The sequence below is a fragment of the Python bivittatus genome, unplaced genomic scaffold, assembly GCF_059951505.1.
Source record: "Python bivittatus isolate LINGU-HERP-01145 unplaced genomic scaffold, Pbiv_v1 ctg000400_np1212, whole genome shotgun sequence".
NCBI lineage: Eukaryota > Metazoa > Chordata > Lepidosauria > Squamata > Pythonidae > Python > Python bivittatus.
Window position 1 is genome coordinate 2,798,508 of NW_028277073.1, and position 15,521 is coordinate 2,814,028.

The window sequence follows — 15,521 nt, forward strand, 5'->3', positions numbered from 1 at the left end:
TATAGAATAAGATTCAGATTTGGACTGTTTATCAAATGTAAAAGGGTCTTACTTATATGCTGGCATGGGTATCAGATTTATTCTTTAGCATGCATTTTACTTTATGCATTTCTGTTTTTTCAGGATGAGAATTGCCCAAGAATGCTGTCTCTCAGCAATCTAGCTCAATTCTAGTAATAATGTGGTTAAGGAAATGACAAGTCCAATCTGTTTTCATGCTGTCCAGTCAGCTGCAGAAAAATGAGATTTCATGAATCAGCTTCCCAAGTCCTAGAGGCATAAGCAAATTCTTGCAAACTCTGATGATATACTTCGTAAATAATGCTAAAAATAAAAAAGGTAGTGTCAGTAGTGAAAAATGCTTATGAAGTACTGTATAATTTTCCCAAGATCTGAAAACAGAGAAATGTAAAACAGCAACAACACAGGATAGGCACATACCACAGGATCATGGGTTCATGCTGTAGGCGCCCTCACAAAATGGCTGTAATAGTGGGCATCTCCAGCTGCAAAGCATTCATTAACCAGGAAGCAAACCATATGCTTCCTGTGGCTCCCACTTATGAAAGGCAGGTCAGTACTAATACGATAATTTAATTTTTTTTTAAGTATGTATTTTTTTTAAAAAGTATGCATTTTTTAAAAAAATTAAAAGTTCCAATTTCAGATAAGGCAGGAAACTTGGATATTAACAGAGACGTCTTCAGATCAACTATTATTTTTAAAGGAGAAGTATTATGAGTTGGATAATAAGAACTCAAGAATTCTGGCAAGTAAGCTAAAGAAAAATAAAGAAAAAAGATTTCTCAAAGCTATTAAAGGTACTAAAGGCTGGGTTTCCACTAAGACCTTTGATATCAGTAAACAATTCATTAATTTTTTTCAACAATTATATAGATCCATCCCTGGTGAAAATTAATCAATATTTAAATAAGCTTAACTTTTCAGAACTATCCCTGGAAGATATCCAATATATGGATGCTCCCTTCTCTAATTTCAAGATTATAAAGGTTTTAAGAGTATCAAAAATGGGAAATTTCCAAGGCCAGATGGACTGAGAAGAGTTTTATAAAGGATTCAGAGAAGACATTATAGCAGAATTTTTATTACTTTGCAACACATTGCAAAGTACAATGTGGTTGTACTTTACATCTAGGCAGTTTTCTCCCCTGCTCCTGGAAAGATTCTAAGATAATTCTAATTCCTAAGATAGGCAAAGATCCACAGGAAGTTACTTCTTTAAGCCCAATCTCACTTCTCAGTGTAGATTATAAATGATATACAAAAATATTGGTGAATCACCTTGAATCTGTTGCAAATAAGGTAATTCATTGAAACTAATCTGGCTTTATTCCAAAAAAAAAAAACATAATCTCCTCTATATGGAAAATGTTAAATATCATATGGTTTTGTAAGGTTCATATGACTCTTTTAACCATAAAGTATGTTCACTGATATATTCAAGGCATTTGATTCTCTGGAGGGGCTTTTTTTAAAACAGGTACCAATAAAATTTAAATCTGGGCCCTATTCTCTTAATGTGACTGATCAGATTTACACCCCTACAAATACACAGATAGTGTTTAACAATTATGATTCAGACCTCATGATAATTTCAAGGGACACTAAACAAGGATGCTCTCTGTTACCTCTTTAATTTGGCTTAGCAATTGCACTGTGCACTAACAATTAAATCCAAGGGATTAAAACTGGAGATAGATCATATTTATTAAGCTTACTTGTAGATGATGTATTTACATTGTTGAATCCTAGCTCTGCAGCCAAACATATTAAGGAGAAAGTTGATGGGTTTGCAGAGTTATCGGACCTCTTCGTGAATTTTCAATGATCCCATTTGATGTTTTATCTTCTCTGCAACTCAGAGAGAAGTAACTATTGCTTTAAGAATCCAAATTGCATAGAAATACTTGAAACATCGATGGAGCAAAATTACTAAGAATATTTTAAAAATTATTTGACAATTTCAGTCCAGTTTGGAAAAAGATAAATAATGAAATGAAAAGTTGGACTAAATTACATTTGAATATTTTAGCTGTATAATAGCTGTTAAAATAAAGGTCCCTTCCAAACTTAACTTCCTATTTCAATCTCTTCCCTTAGAAATTCCAGATAAAATATTAATGACGTGGCAGAGAAGATTGAAAGCTTTTGTTTCAATTATAAGAAATCAAGAATTAACAGATGGATTTTATATTAGTCATAAAAAGACGGAGACTGGATATTTCCCAAATTTTAAAAAATATATATTATCAAGTAGCACAATTAAGTCATTTGAAGATCAGGCTAAGTAGTGGACTAATATAGAGAATATATCAGAGCTTGACATTTTTAAAATATATATACTGTATATACTCTTCCAGTTCCCCAAAACTTCAAAAATAAATAAAATTAATAATGCCTTTACCAAGAAAATGTTTCAGATTTGGAAAAAAAAGTATATATTTAGTATTAATATGTAGCATCTCCCCTCTGGCACCTCTGATGACCTTTTTGGGGAGGAAGAACCAATATGGATTAGGGCAATTAAAATTATTGATGAATTCTAACTTTTATAGGATAAATTACTTTTATACCAGTCACATAATAAGGAAAAAATTGAACAATATGCTTGTTGCCAGTTACCTTGGTTTTTCCTCGTCACTCACTTGCTGGCTGATAACCTGGATCATAGAGAACATGTCGTGGGCAAAGTTTCCAGAGGTTCCATAGATCATTGAAAGAGTTATTGAAGAATGCATGTGGCTGGCAGTTTTGCTCATCTAATTCAGTTATGCCTCTACAGTTGAATATCTTGCTGCTGAAGAACATCTGTGACCTCCTGAAGCATCTGCATCTATAACCCTATGAGGCAGAACTGGCTACCAGACCAGATTGAAATAAGCTCCATCCTCAGATGGAGACACACACATGACCTTCATGTAACTTTCAGTAATTACTGCATCCTATTCCGAACAAACGAGAATCTAGTGTTTTCATCTCTAGGGAAGGACAGCCCGCTTTTGTAAAACTTCCTTTTTCTCTCCTTAAACCTGTATACCTATAAAGGAATTTAGAGCTGACCTTGGGAAAAGTATGAGAGAGCCATTAAGAGAGGAAGAAAGGTAGAAGCAAGCCATTAAGGGGGAACCTGGAAAAGAGAATTCACAGTGCTGAAATAAAAGGAAGTATGAAAAAAAACACACGAAATAACCCCACTTTGATTTGATTTAATATAAGAAAAGTCAGGGAGGAACTTGAAATCTCTAAGGGAAGAGATTGAAATAGGAAGTTAAGTTTGGAAGGGACCTTTATTTTAACAGCTATTATACAGCTAAAATATTCAAATGTAATTTAGTCCAACTTTTCATTTCATTATTTATCTTTTTCCAAACTGGAAAAACTTTTCAAAATTCTGTTATTCTACCTTACCACAATAAAGAACATTCCTAGTAACTCTGCTATGTCTATTTCTTGAACTGCCTACCTCAGAAGGCCAACATCAGTCTTGAAAGCCACTTTACTTTCTCATATCTTTCCCAAGGTCAGCCCCAAGTTCCTTTACAGCACCCAGCATAAGGGGAACACCACTAGGCAAAATGTTTAAATCAATTTCAATGTCCAATTCAATACATTTAATAAAGAATTTAGTAGAGCAGAATCAGAGATGGCCAGTTGCTATTTAAAATAATACAAAATCTAGTCTTATCTCTCCACAGTTAATAGGATTCTGCTTCCTAGAACTCAACTGCAGGATCTTTACTCTCTCAGAACAACTTGAAGACAAATCAGGTTACCCCAATGATTACTATTAGATGGCCTGATCACAGTTACCTTCTCAGAGGCTGCCTGTTCCTCTCCCTACCCATTTTTTCAGAGTTTAAGAGTGGAAACGGGAGCAGGAGGATTTCTGCTCTATCACCATGGCACTGTATCACCTCTTGGGTCCTTCAAAAGGTTGGGAGGCTGAATTGTAGCTCTTAGACACACAAAATTTCCTCACTCCTACTCTAGGTGAGACTTTGGCACCTGTTTAACACAAAGCTATGACACCAGAAAGTCAGACTAATATGTGAAATAAGGTAGGATTTAGTCTGTCCATGTCTTTTGTTAGGAAGAAAGACATAAAGATTTCTTGCGAAAGAGAAGCCTAGGCCCTTCACCATACACACTAACCAATGATTCAGCTGGTCAGTTAAGGTCACAAAGCATCTGAACAGTCTGAAAGCCATTGATTTGGATGGGAGTGTCTAAATCAAGGCTGGGCAACCTGTTTGTTTTTCTGTTTTGCAGTCCATTATGCTGAATTAAGTGCCATTTGGGGTAGAATTATGGGTAACATACACAGATATAAATTGGAGAGTTATTATACTTGACACAATAGCTATGATTAGACCAGGAATGGACACTGTTTTGTTGGCAAGAGGTCTCACTTTGGGGAGCATTCAAGGGCGACAATCAGTGTGCAAAATGGGCAAAATTGCATCACGCACAAGGGCAGGGCTGGGATATTTTGGGTTTAGGGAGAGTTTTAGAGGCAGAAAATACATGAAAACTGCAAGGAAGCCCTCAATTAGGCTCATTGGAGGTAAAAAAAAAAAAATACAAGGCTCTTTAATGCACTGGGTGGAGAAGAAGAGATGCACTTTGGTGCCTTGTAGCCTTCAAACTGTATCTGGAAATTCATTTAGAGGAGCGTTTCAGAAATATCTGTTGGTATGAGGTGGCAGATTGGGAAACAGGGACACTTTGATCCTGAATGGTGCAGCAGGACACACCCTCTCAGCCCAACTTACTACACAAGGTGGTTCTTGTCGGATAAATTAAAAAATAAAAACAAGGAAGGTTTACCAAATCTGGCTGTAAAAATCTGGACAACCTCAGGTGGCAGCAACATCTAGCGATCATCTAAATTTCTGCAGTGCAGATACACTAGTTCTAGGAGAGGAGGACTGCTTCTGAACCCATGTGCGCTTACCAATGTTGTTCTTGTAGCAGTCTAATTACACCTGATGTACAAGTCTTTTAGAAGGGTGGCTTATCTTACTCCCTTGATCTGGAAGGAAAAGCAGCTCATTAGTGAGATGAGCTGGTCAAACAACCTTCCTTTTGCTTGCTCTGCAGCAGAGACTCGAAGTGAACAAAGGTGAGAGTGCTCACCACTGCCTCCAGGTAAGGAATGGGCAAGCAAGAAATAGCTCCTACTCCACCTCTAGCTACTCTCTATTATTCCCAGGGAGTCATAGCTAGAGGAGGAGGAGGAGCTGCCTCCATCATGCGACACAGAGAGCGTTCACTTCATCCCCCCTGTTCCTCTCAATGATGTGCTGGTGAGAATTGGGCCCAATCAGCCTACAACAGATGGCAGGAGCTAGGTGAGGCTGCCTAATCTGAGAAAGCATGTTGAGGTGATCAGTGGATGGGAGACCACATTGGAAAGTTGAAGGCAACAGCAAGCCACTTCCAAACTGCTGCTGAAGAAACTATGGTATCTGGACACAACCATATTGTCAAGGGGAGCTGAATGCATCTAAAGGCTTACTTTTAGCCAACTCTTCCATATGACTCCAAAGACAGCAGTAGTGTGAGAATAAGTAGACCTACTCCTTTGGGCATCGGCCACTTTGTTTCTGCCTTCTTTTCTTTTTTGCTTTCCTGCTGGATGGAAGTTGGAATAAAAGGCTGAGGCAAAGAAGCAGCTGCTATTTTTGCATTCTCTCTCACCCAACCAAGTTTTTCTACTTGAATGTCTGTCCAGATTGAATTAAATCAGGAGACTGTAATGCATTCTTCTGGTGACAATGTGTAGTAAAACAGTTTGGAAACTCATATAACAGCCCAGAGAAAAGAGTATAATTGGGCAAATACTGAATTGTTTACTGTCCCTTTCTATATCAGCTGGACTGCAAGAGGCAGAGGTTGAACTGGGAAAGACAAATTGCAATGCTCACTAACACTATTCTGATAAAATGCTTGCCTGTTTTGTAGGAGCTGGGCAAGTATGTTGAATTCCTTCTCAAATTCGAGTACTGCATTACACCAGTAAGAGGAAACCTTCCAGACAGTGAAACACTCAATGGGTGAAAGGTGTTAATTGCATAGAACGTGCTCTGAATAGCTCTCTTGCTCTCTAGTACATGGTCAACAGGAAGGAGAGAATAGGATGCTTTGGGCTGCCCAAGATCACCCTTCTGGTCTGAGAGATTCTAAGATTACAGGCACTCTCAAATGAGGGGGAAAAAGTTGCTTTGTTGGATATTATCTTACCCATTGATCTGCAAGGAAGAACCCAACACTACCTTGTGATGGAGGCTGTTCCCAATCAAGGTGTATCTGCTCTGGACCCCACGGATGACTCCTAAGTCCCATATATTGAAGTAAGATTTTATAGGTTACTCATATAAAAGATATGTGCTCCCGAACCATGCTTCTTGCTTACCATTACTATTTTACAAGACATGATTATCTAACATCTGCAATTTTGTGGTGGCAATTCATTGTTTGTGATGGTTTGCTTCCAGTCACTCTGGAATCAGCCATTACCCCTTTCCCATGAGATTTTAGTGATTTTTTTAACGTTTAGGTGGACTTCTTAATCCTAAATGACACATACATGATCACTAGCTCATTTTCCTGTGACAGTATCTTTCAGGCAATTCCCTACACTGCGGATACCCTTTCTTATTAAGAGCTGATAATGGATCCAGGTTAAACTGTGCACTCTTATTTACACCATTATTAAAAAGTAAAAAAAAAGAAGAGAAAACATGGCACTTCAACAATAAAAACAAACCTTTTGGTTTCATGTGAGAGAGATGATGTTTGCCATTTTTCTTTTGGTCTCTGACAGTAAATCGATAAAGTAGGCTTACAATTTCCAGTTGATTTTCATTGTGTAAAAATGTTTTAATTTAAAAAGGCACGGGAGTCATGAAAGGGATAGAGGAATTGCTACTTTGGGACTAGCTATGTATGCCCATGACCACCAGCTCCCAAAGCTGAAGACCTTGGGACTAGGGAGATCTAAGAAGGAAGCACCCCGTTTGAAGTTGTTTGCAAACTGTGATTTCTGTAAATGCAGTTTGAATGTGTACCATCCAGAAATAAAGGATTTTTTTCTCCTGAAAAAGCTACCTTTGCCAAAATACTTTCATTTTTCATAAAGCCCCAGTTAGCAGCTGAAATGGAACAAAATAAAAATAAATTACAAGATACATGATGTAATTAACAGCACTGTGAAATATCTTAGAAATTTGCATTTGATATGTTCTTAGAACATCTGTTATACAGTTGTGACAGGTGTTTATTAATATGGATGTCTAATTACATTTCAAAGTTCCTAATACCTTAGTAATCCATTGTTCAAATATGTATTTTCATTATATATTACAATCACTTATCCAAATATTTCAGGTCTGTCTTTTTCACATGCTTATTTCTGACCTGTCAGGAAAATGTCTTCCTCAACAATATTTCAAAGGCTAATATGTTGTTTTGAATTTATTTATTTATTTATTTATTTATTTATTTATTTGCATCAGGTTACATGGCTGTCTGTCTTACTAATGCAACTCTGGGTGGATAATGCAGATTTCAAAAAATACAATATAAATACAATATAAAAAATGCATATCAAAACTGACTAAACAAAAAAGAGCTGCCAAAGACACCATACACCAGTGTTGTCCAAACTTGGCCACTTTAAGATGAGTGGACTTCAACTCCAAGAATTCCCCAGCCAGCCATGCTGGCTGGGGAATTCTGGGAGTTGAAGTCCACTCATCTTAAAGTGGCCAAGTTTGGACAACACTGCCATACACCAACAGCAAAGGCCCAATTATTCTCCCAATCTCCTTGGCCAGGAAAACAGCCAGGTCTTCCCAGCTTTCCAAAAGGTGAACAGGTTGGAGCCAACCTTACCTCAGGTGGCATTGTATTCCAGAGGGCAGGTGCATCTACAGAAAAGGGTGCTCCTGGGTCCCACTAGTGACAACGCTGGATGAGGGGACCAAGAGCAGGGAAGGGTAGAAAGAATAGGAGTTAGGCAATCCTTCAAATACCTTGGCCCCATGTCATGTCAGGCTTTATAAGTAAAGACCAGCACCTTGCTTTGCTGTAACAAGGTGTAACATGGGCATAATGAGGCACACCCATAATTGCCCACGCTGCCCATTATGGACCAATTGAAGCTTCTGGACACTCTTCAAGGCAGCCTCATGTAGAGTGCATCACAGTAATCCACTGAGGAGGTGACCAAGATAAGTAACTCTGCCCAGCACCTCCTCTTTCCATCCGGGAAAGCCCCCCCTCTTGGTCACAACTGCCACCTGCTGTTCAAACAGGAGTCAAGAGAGAGCCCCCAAACTGCGTACCAGTCCTGTCTGTCGGGCATTTGACTGGTGAGCTGTGTTCAACTTGGCATATGATGATCAGCTTAATATTTGAATACAAATCTAGAAAAAGAGTTTTAGTATACTTCAAAATGTTTGTTTGCTCTGTCTAATATGCACTTCAGAATCATATATGCAAGGATGGAATTTTATTTGTCCCCCACATTCCACAATTTCTTTTCCCCCTCTTCAGGTGGGCAATATGGTGGACAGGAACCAGAACAATATTAAGTGGACAGCCCTGGGGCACCTTCTGAGAATGTTTTGTACAGCTGACAGCAGGAATTGCAAACAGTACAGTACAACAGTGGAACAAGCTCCACATTATGCAAAAATATATAAGCATCCTTTTTAGAAGAAAAAGAAATCCAGTGAATACAATGTCCTTTATCCATGTCCATATTATGCAGATCAGTAGGGGACCAAGGAACATGCCCATACATAGTCTTTCCCAGAATCCAAGGTGGAGAACTTGTTGCATGGGTTTTAACTGTAATCCAGAAGGTCCAGCAAGGTCCTCCATGCCAGGAGAAGAATGTTTTGGAGAGACTCCTTTTGTTTTCCTTTGGAAGTATGGCACCCCAACCTCCTCTTTCTGCTTTACACCATCCTCTTCCCCATCCTCCAAGTCAATTTCTGCCAATGCCTTCCATCCCTTGTCCACTGACATGGGGACAGGGAGATGAAATGAGGATACAGCACACAAGTCCAACACATCCCTTTCCCCAGGGCATCCTTCGCCAGTGGAGCTAATGGTTAATGGTGGGACACTTGATGCTGGAGATCAGATTTGCTCTCAGAGCACTCAAGATTTATCTTCCTCCACCTCCTTTCTAAGATGTTTTTTCTTGTCCAAGCTATTACACAGACCTCTAATTTGGGTCTCCTGTTTCTTTATGATCCTAGTGGATTCCCACTTCTCAAAGGTGGCCATCCTGTTCTTCCCTGCTTTCTGGGACATCAGATTCCCCTTCAAGTGTTCAGTCTTTCTAAATCAAAGGATCCCACTGGTGGGAAACTGCAGTAAGGCTGAAGAATCCTCAGTCCACTGGGTAAAAATGCCAATACAGATTGTCCATAAAGTAGTCACATTTCTTGTGCAAGGTAACCCTTCAAATACAGTTCCTCTGTTCTTTTGGAGCCCACCTATCCCAATCTCCCTATCTATCTCCTCCCTTCAACACCAACCCTTTTGAGGAGACCCCTGTGTTAGTTACTATGTTCCAACACACACCTGAACACTCACACACTCACTCAGTAGATGCAGCCCATTGGAGCAGGCACAGTCATCGATCCCCCTTGCTTTCCAAACAGAGGGGTCATTGAGAAACAACTTCTCACTCCCCCAATGGGTGTGGCTAGGAAAGCTGATGGACAGATCTGGTTAGTGGTAAGAAAATGTATATAAACACAAACACACGCACAAGTGGAAAAGGCTTCTTGCTGATAGGAAGGTCACAAATGACAGCAGCTGAGAGGAAGACATGACCAGCTTTGGTATACAGTGGGAGTTTATCAAAGGACAGAAACACAGCACAGTCAGCAAGGACAAACAACATACAAGAATTACTACCTCTTCATCCCTTGGTTTATTTTGCACTTTACTTATTATGCTGGCTCACAAACCCCACACTGCCCGTGAGTCAGACAGCAGGAACCCACAACTCACCATCTAGAGTTGCAACTTACTAGGACTCATACCCGCATAGTCCCAGACTTGTTCCAAAAGTCTCCCCACTACTGAAACCCATAGAAATATCTCCAAATGGGTTCAGGATTGCAGAGTAGAAGCCACAAACCTACAAAAGTAGCAAGGGTACATCAAATACAATGAACTGCCCCAGCTCTTGACCTTCCAATCCTTCTGACTACATCAAGCTATTATGGGAAGAATGCTCACTTAAGTACTCAACAACAAGAAACTCTATTGATTAATCATCTAACCATATCAAAAACCTCTAGAAACAATACAGAGAAAACAGTAGGCTATATTCATGATAAATCATCATTGTTACAGTTAACCCCAATCTGTTATAGGTAGTCTGCCCTCTTCGAAATGACCTTTGATATAAAAACTGCAGTCTTCCTAGTGATATGCAAGTTCATTCCCTGCAAGAAGTAAAACAGTTTCTTCTGGGTGTCCCAATATTTTTTAGTTTTTAAATAAGGCTCTAAGTAGATGGTCCTTTCTGCTAAGTGTAGTTTGCAATCAAACAGGATATGTGCAATGTCTTCAACAGCTGGTGCACCACAGATACACAGTCTTTCTTCAAATGGAACTCCATGGAACCTCCCATACCTTACCATAGAATCTAGTTGCACAAAATGTGCTCTAGAGAAAACTAAGATGTTGAGGCCTGTAAGTTGTTAAATACTTTTCTACCTGGGAGGCTGATTTGTGTTGAGCTGACCACTTCAAGGACTTTGCATGCTTAAGGCATGTAATATCATCTTGGGCAGCCATGTCCAAGACCCTTTGTTTGAACTGCCCCAGCTCTTGACCTTCTGATTTTGTCAACTGCACCAGGCTATTATGGAGAAAATGCCCACTTCAGCAAGGAACCAAACCACAGATGCAAGAAAATATCTTTTAATGGCATGCACAGCTACAGTGATCACTGGGCTTCTAGCCAAAAATATGCAGGAGAGCCCCAAGGCTCAAAGGTGACAGATTATATGCTCTCTAAAATGATACCTAGGACACCCAAAACCAATGCAGATTATAATGTGACCTTTACAACAGGGATGTAGAATCAGATAACAGGGGGTGACCTTACTATAGACTGACTTGGTGCCTCTACATTCTGCTTTTCTAAGAACGCCTCTACATTCTGCCCTTTCTACTGATACTAACACCCTCTAACATAAACTGTGTCTTTTATTGTACCCATTTATTGCCTTCCCTGTACAACAACCTGGTTTTTGTTATCTGTCTTTTTCTCCTGCAGGGTCCTCAGGCAGCTGCAGTTTGCCTGCTCTGTCTAATACGCACTTCAGAATCATATATGCAAGGAGAGAATTCATTTGCCCCCATGAAAAGAAATTATGGCAGGATTTAGCCAGTGGGACTTCATACAAATGGCCGCTCTACCTTTCATAAACAATCCACACATTCCAGAAAATGACAGCATGATAATTATTTTGTATGTATTTTCAGGTCCCAGAGCAAAAGAGGTCAACTCCTTTATTAATTAAGCAACTGCTTCTCTCTGCAGATGTAGAAACAGTTCTGTTTGGCTGAGTCTTAAGTAGGCAGCCTCTTTGCCTCATTCTCTTTCGTTTACTCTTCAGTGTGTTCTAGAAGACAGCATTTTAATGCAATCCCCACAAAGAAAATAATAAGTTCACCTCTGCTGTGTTCTTAAGGAACCTGAAAGGAGAGGTGTATGTCATCTCTGTGTGAGACAGCAGTGTTCTTCCTGCTCTTGTGCCTCAATTCTAACAACTGTATCTTACTTCACTGACAGCAGAATTCCTGCAGTGTCTCATCCTATACAGTTGATTCGAATGCATTGGTGATTGCTCCTTTGAAATCCAAATATAGTTTCAATCATTCAGATGCTTTGATGTGAACATTGGGAAATGAATATATGCACCAATGTCATCAGCTCTCAGTTGCTTCCAGCAATACTTTTCTCTTTTCCTTTAAAGTATGCATGCCTGAACCACTCTCAGAGTTTAGGGCTGAATTCATGCAGTGCAGTTACAGCTTCAAGTGTAAGCTATCAATTAATATTATTTTCCTTTAAAACTAGAGACAACAGAAGAGAACCTCATCTGAACATGTATGAAAAGGAATATACATATTCATTAAGACAATAGTTTGCATATTTTTCCATCTCTCTTCTGTTATTTGCAAGTGTCTGATCAACTCCAAGTAAATTATTGTCTACTCATACCCAGTATAAGACAGATTGCTCGGTCTGAAAAGGAGAAAGTTTAAGAGTTGATCTCTCCCCCATCAGTGATACAGAAAATCAGGAAGTCATGGAGACATTGACTGTATATCACACAGAAGGGAAACCCATAACTGCCCCTGGAGACACATCAGAGCTCTCACATAACTGCTTACTATTCAGCAGTGACCCATCAGAAATAGGCAAAAGATCTGGCTGCTCTGCAAAGACGTCTGTTCCTTACAACTGTGTCCCTGGTTCAAGGATGTTGAAGGAAAGCCACACTTTGCTTTTCAGTTGGAGAGGCTGAGCCTAGTTCCAGGCTCTAAGCCCTCTGGAACTCAGGCCATGGACTCTTAATGTCCACCAGTGAAAGTGACACAGAGGCAAAGCAGGTTGGGTTTCCTAGTTTCCACTGGGAATGGTTTGTGAAACCACAGAGCTGTAGTGTGGCAGGGCTCATTGAGAAAGAAGGTACCTCTGGAGACACTGCTCTGGTATGCTCAGCTAGTAACAATCAAAACTGTAACAGTTGTTACCCACAGAGTTGAACAATGGGTTATATTCCTTTTACAATTCTGATGTGTCACAGCAGGATAGAGATAACTGCCTGAGGGTCACACACTCAAAGGGACAAGTTTCAATATTTACTTAAGTTCTGTGTCCCTTCCTCATTTTGTTACTATTGTCTGTGTAATTTATTACTATATATTAATATATACGACATATACTGTGTGTATATGTACATAAACTACATATATATTCAATGTTCTGTCTTACGACGTTCTTTGAACTGTATGTATTTTACTTAGTCTTCCTTAATATATTTATTTTACTTACACATTTCACTGAGAGTGTGCTGAAGCACTTTTGCTGTTAATAAAGAATACAGATGGTATTTCTCTGAGGGTCCAGATGCTATCCCATTCATCAGCTAGAATGCATCTGGATGGTTCAAGTGGTATCCATCCAAAAGTTCTAAAGAACTCAAATGTGAAAATGTACACCCTTCAACAAGAATACATCAGACAACTCTAAGACCAACTATTATATTAATATAAAGTACTGAGTGGCCACTGTAATGTCAAATTTGTAAAAAGCAATCTAAGGAAGTATTCCAGAAATTACAGTATGAATTAAATATTAGAGCCATATATTTTGAAAAGTGTGTTGAAGGAAGTAATTTGGCTTCAATAAAGGTAAGTCCTGATTCACTCATCTTCTAGAGTTCTTTGAAAGTGTCAGGCATGTAGACTGGGGTGGTCCAATGGATATTGTTTACTGGAACTTTTTAAAGGGTTTTTACAAATCTCTCACGTACAATACTGAGCAAACTCAAGAAATTCAAGACTGGCAGCTAGTTAAAAGAAGAAGTATTAGAAATTAGGAATAAATGCATCCTTAAATGGCCGTTTTGTACAAGAGAGAGTATAAATAGAGTGGTTCCTTGAAGGATCTGTGCTTTTTAATATATCCATAAACAGAATTAGAAATGAGAAGTGAAATGTTTACTGATGATACCAAATTATTTTGTGGTGTTAAAACAGAAAGAAGTACTGAATAACTCCAAAAGATTCTCTCCAAACTTAGGGAATAAGTATTAAAATACAAAACTATCAAAACTATAATGCTTTCTTTTTAAATCTGTGGTGAAACTACAATACATTTGAATCACTGCATACAGATTAGTTCATAATTTTTCACATAGGCTATTATACAGCTTGTAAACACTGCAGTTACAAGACAAAGTTTCTTATAGCCAAGGAAGATGGAACAATATGGGAGGTGTTATTGAGGTTTATAGAAGTATCATTTTATAAAATTAATTTTGTGTTGACCCAATGCCTTCCCCCAAATACTGCATTTCAATACTAGAGAAAGTACAAATGTAAAATAATAAGTGTATTGTTCAATATATTAAAATTTTGAACAACATTTCTTTTTTTAAAAAAAGGAAAACCCTACAAAGCATATCAAGGGATCAGTTGAAGAAACCTTTATGGAAAGACCAAACACACATCAAATAAGAAAACGAGAGCAAGTATGTAATTTTTAGACAAATGAGACAAGATCTTTCAGCTAGGCCAGTGTTGTCCAAACTTGGCCACTTTAAGATGAGTGGACTTCAACTTCCAGAATTCCCCAGCCAGCATGGGGAATCTTAAAGTGGCCAAGTTTGGACAACAATGAGCTAGGCTGTCTGTTTACTTTTATAAAAGTGGACAGTAGCTGTCTTTAGCTTTCATTCACTATCCATCACTACTGGCTTGAATTCCTGGGTTATACTGTCATTGTTGATAGGATAGAAACCTTCCTCACAGGTGGAGAAATATTTGCTATGTGTCTATGTACGTATTTTTAAAGATAAGGAGGATAGCAACTTTACCCAATCTTGGGGGGTGGCTAGTGCCTCGAAGACGCTCTCTGAGTGATTGCCAATTATTTTAGATCTATTTATTTTCTATTTATTATTGTAATTTTGTAATTTTAATTGATTTTAATTGTTTTGTAAACCGCCCAGAGTCATTCAACGAGATGGGCGGTGACAAATTTGATAAATAAATAAATAAATAACTCCATTTAAATTTGTTCACTTCCTAGCACTGGGAATGGAAGAAATAAGAAGGAACAAGAGAAAGGTTGTGTTATTAATTGGTTATGCCTTAGGTTGGCAAGTTCATCTTATATGTTAGTATTATCTGCACAATAGCCTGACATCCCAGGGATATAATTCTGTTCACCTGTTGAGGCCAAACCAATATATTTACATACCTGAATTTAGGCAAATTTACTTTCACAATCTTGTTTGTCATAGAGGCAACTCACATAATTCTTTGCAGTGTTTGTTTACTTTGCTTCACACAAATGGCTTATATCAATTATACAGATTAAAATGTGATCGTAAATTAAAAAATGGAGTAGGAACAGGATGAGGTATTTTTTTCTCCTACGCACACCTGAAGAACTATCAAAGGAAAAAAGGGTAGCTATAATATTTTAGAACATTTGTCTCATGCAACAGATGTGCCTTTTCTTGGGGAAAGAAACGGCCATCATGATTCATGTCTTCATCACCTCTCATTTAGATTACAGTGGACACACTTTACAAGTGGCTGCCTTTGAAAAATGTAGGCATTAAAGTTTTGCAGTGAGTGCATCTTGGTGACCACGATGGCCATAATCCTAGATTGACTTCACTGGCTAGTTGGCTTCGATGTACAAAGCTCTAAACAGGTTG

At 38.6% G+C, this 15,521-nt stretch overlaps 1 protein-coding gene across 4 annotated transcripts in view; it reads right to left on the reverse strand.

Moving 5' to 3' along the window:
- Positions 1-15,521, reverse strand: part of CTNNA3 (catenin alpha 3) — a 703,663-nt gene that overhangs the window by 52,915 nt on the left and 635,227 nt on the right. The window lies entirely within an intron of this gene.